This window comes from Limulus polyphemus, unplaced genomic scaffold (assembly GCF_000517525.1).
Source record: "Limulus polyphemus unplaced genomic scaffold, Limulus_polyphemus-2.1.2 Scaffold804, whole genome shotgun sequence".
NCBI lineage: Eukaryota > Metazoa > Arthropoda > Merostomata > Xiphosura > Limulidae > Limulus > Limulus polyphemus.
The window spans coordinates 252,050-256,641 of NW_013666414.1; positions in this window are offsets into that span (position 1 = coordinate 252,050).

Genomic DNA, 4,592 nt, shown 5'->3' on the forward strand with positions numbered 1-4,592 from the left:
TAGGAAGTAGTATCAGAAGATGATTTATACAGATGAAAGACTGACAGAACTAGGTTGGGTGTGGCTTAGTAGTTAGTGCCAGATTGTGGATCTAAAGGTCCATGGTATGTACTTTGGTGTTGTGTGTGTGACATAACCAGTACATATGTACTTAGAATATTCAACATACAGTCTGATATTATTCAGTTGATAAGGAAAAACAATATTTTATTAATGCTATTACATAGTTACCATAGAGCAAACACTACACCTTCATAAGTTTCTACTGAAGTTATTCACAAATAATATTAATATTTTCAAATATCAACATCACTTTTTTTTATTGATTGTAGTGTCCAAAACTTCGCTAAAAATATGTTAACAATAACTCAGTGTTTAGAAAATAATGTTCATCAATTTTGTAATTTTAAATAGCTAATCATAAAAATTTCTTAAACATTTTTCCATTACATATATTCAAATAAAACCTGAACAATCTTAAAAACTAACCTATGTCTCTTGTAGTCCACCTCTCTAACAATTTCCAATTTCTTATGTACAGGAAAAAGACACAAGAGCAAAACTTATTGTTGATTTGAGATGCTCCCTAACTTTGACTTTTGCAAAATCAAAAGAAAGGAACAAATCTTAAATCTATCTACTTTAGTGTCATGGGATATTTTTCTGCCAATTCTAATTTAAATTGATAGAAATATAAGAGGACTGCAAGACAAAAAAAAAAAGACTTCAGTTGATAAAAATAAGGATGTCTGGGCCTGTTGGACCAAGGTATATGCTCATCAAGATGATAGTTCCAGAAATTGTACCTGTTGAAAATAAGAAAGAAAATGGAGGAGGGGGGGTAATTACAATATGTCTATTTCTCTGAGGAAGGTATAAAAGGCAAAACCAACAAGGTCAGCTGTCACTGATGGAAACTGAAAGTTCCTAACATAGTAACTAATGTAATAGAAGGTGGAATACCATAGGAGTGTAACTGGTATAATAAAAAGCAGAATCTAGCAGGCTACTAGTATCAATGGAAACCAAAATATCGCAGCACAGTAACTAGTGTAATAACAGGTGAAGGGGTATTATTGCACTAACTAATGTAATAAAGAGTAGAGGGTCTTATTACATTAAATAGTATAACAGATGGAAGACCCTTGCATAAAACTTATTAAAAAGTGAAGGACCCTAGCATGGTAACTTCATTAAGTTAAAAAACAGAGGACCTTAGCTTAGTAAACAACCTAGTGAATCCTCCTCCTTTACTGGAAATGTTTTATTAAAATATTTTTCCTTTTTTTAGAGAAAATCTATCAAGTTGAAAAATTGGAATTAACTTTTAAAAGTTTTTTCATCCTAACAAATTTTAAAATAAAATTACCTTGTTCAGAAGAACATTATATACATATTTATTAATATTTACAAAAAACTACCATAAAAAGGCTATTGTTGGGATAACATTCAGAATTTTTTTTAAACATTTCTGATTTATCATTCTCTTTATTTATTCATTAGCTTTGTCGTTTTAAAGTACACTTCACAATCCTTTCAATGGTACAATATTTTTCTTTATCCTTTAAGACTATAAAACAATATTCAACCTCACTAAAACCCTTTTACTCGTCGGATTTATAAAAATAAAAAATAATGTTTTTACAGTTGATGTATTCCAGCTTTATTATTATTTGTATTGTGACAAATACCTTATGGTAAAATCAGACTCCTACAGTTCAGGTATATCCCTAGTTGAGAAGAGGAATGACAATTTCAGCTGCACCCAACACCTATGTGGTTCATCCCAAAGAATAATTGCCACACTCATAATGCTTCCACAGATGAATGTGCAATGTGTGTCCAACAACTTATCATGGCTCAAGCTCAGGACCTTCCAATCTGTAGACCATCAAACTAACCACTAAGCCCTGCCTGACACACCTCACAAGCTAATTAAGAGAGATATGGTGAAGTCACATTGAAGATTCACTTTCTTTGCATTACATAGAATATTTCTTATGTGTGTGTTTTTCTGTTTTACATTATTTTTAACATTTTTCACCAATGAGAGATTCTATGTACATACAAATTTAATCCATGATGCACTTCAAAGTGGTATCCTAGGCTTTCCTATGGGAAAATCTCTCCTTTTAGTTTATATAATAACAATATACCTTGAAACGACAGCTGAAGTTAAAATGTACAAACAAACCCTTATTTATGTTTATCATACAATAGCAATGTATCCTAAACTAATATACACAAGTAAATAGAGTTTCCTATTTGGAAATAAGAACATTTGTTATAGTTATGTACAGCAAAGGTTTTTCATGCAAGATAAATCTATTGGGTAATTGTGATTCCATCCTTTAGTTATCACTTCCTCTATATTTATCCATCTTGCACACGAATCATATAAAAATAGTAACATGTTATCCTACTATGACTTAAATGCATCTTAACATCTTAGCACATTAAATTTCTGCACTTCTAAAGTACAAACACCTATGTGAAAGTGTTTGTCCCCTCTCTCTACCATTATAAAGGTATAAAGACATAGTTTATTGATGGTTTTAACAAAGTAGTTTAACCTTTGACTGTCAGTGAGATGCAACATATTATTTATCAATGAAACAAAATCGTAACATAATGCACTGCATATTTGTAAATAAACAACTTCTGTTGCTACGATTATAAATATTACTATGAAACACATTTAAATAATACCTTACAGACAAGAAAAACAATTATTTCCACAATAGTTCTTACAACTTTAAATATTTATAATTTTAGTAACTTAAGTATATATATATATAACAATATAATGGAAACTATTTTGGAAGTTAATACTGAGTACTTTCAAGCAGATTATCACTTTAAAAAGAATATATACATATAATGCCTTTTGATTACTTAAAAAAATAAAGTATAATTTGCTTACAAATATATTTTACAAGCAGTAGCTATTATGTTTTCGTATAACTAAGATGTAAACTGCATAAAAAAACATGATTTTAAATTAACACCTTGTATTTTTAGTATTAAATATTGATCTTTAAATAACAATCACCCCATTTTACAATTTTTCTACACAAATTGCCTGAAATAATAAAATACAAAGAATACTAGATTTATATCATATGCCACTTTCACTGGTCAATACAAAATAAAATCTAATGTGATTCATAAAAGCCCAGAATATTTATTCGTTTTGTCACTTTGAAGTAGCAAGAAAAATTATGTTTCCGTACTGCCTTTTGAGACATCGAAAATTTTCAGGATCGGCTTCTAACTCAATCTTCTATATAACTTGATCAGATTTAAATGTTGTGAGTAATATAAATGAAACTTTATAATGAAAAAAAGAAAGTAATGTATTTTCTAAACTATATATGTTTAGTGCATTCTTATTAAGTTTGGTGTGTCTATAGAAAGTAGTTGTTTCTAAAAATAACAACAAAACCTATGATACTAGAAAGAAGCTGAGATATTCCACAATAAAAAAAAAGCTGCACTAATTTTAAAACGGTATAGATTTACTGAAATAAGTACAGAAGTTTGTGTGAAACTTCAATTTTTATTTTTGTTAGATGTCGAAAAAAAAGTCAAAATAAGTAGGCTGGTAAGCAAGGACTTTAAATTATATATAACCTGCTAATTAACCCTTTTGAGACGGGTCACAGGTGAAAAGCCATGTCATCGTGTTTGTTGACTCGCATTCAAAACTTTATTGAACTACTATTTTATGAATTTATGTCAATAAGTTTGGTATCAAACTGTGGATTATAATTCAAATTTTAATACTATATATTACTTAATTTAAAAGTAAATTTTAAAAAACACAGCTAAACATCGATTTTTGTGTGTAACATGGTATGTTGAATGCAGCACTGGTTCAAATTAGATGTTTGTGAAGTCAAAATAATAAGTCTATAGTTTTATACGAATTAGAAATTCAAATTACAGATATTGAAAAGCTAGAATATAAAATAAGAAAGTCTTATCTTTTCTATTTGCTAAGATATTGCTCACGTAGTAAATCCTACACAGTGGCACCCCACTCACCTCTTTCCATTTTAGGAAATGCTCCCTTATATACACTTACTTCGATATATGACATGAATAACCAATCGGAAGCTCAGAATGCCCCCTAGTAGTTTTCTCAGCTTTTCTAATGTTCATTTCACCATTTGAACCAAGATTTCATTGAGGTCGATTGTGTCTTTAGTCTGCTTCAAATTTCATATTTTTTTTAGACCCAAATAAAGCTTGATAAATTATAGTAGAATTTTATGGTATGAATGTAGTAATTTCTGATTTTTTAGTTATTCAAATGTGTATATATAAAACGTAAAAAAATATATTTTGTTTCATGTCCTTCACGTGCAAAATTTTTAAAGGCTTAGCAACGTACCTCAAGCAGCAACCGAGTCATAGGTCATAATTAGAAAATGTAATTATTTTCTAATAATTCTTTATTTACTGTTCTATGTTTTAAGAAAAATAAGTTTAAGAACTTATTTCAAAATGGCAATTATCTATATACATTAATAATGTATAATGATTGAAATGTGACTGTATTTTACAAAACACAGCTAAGACAAGTTACT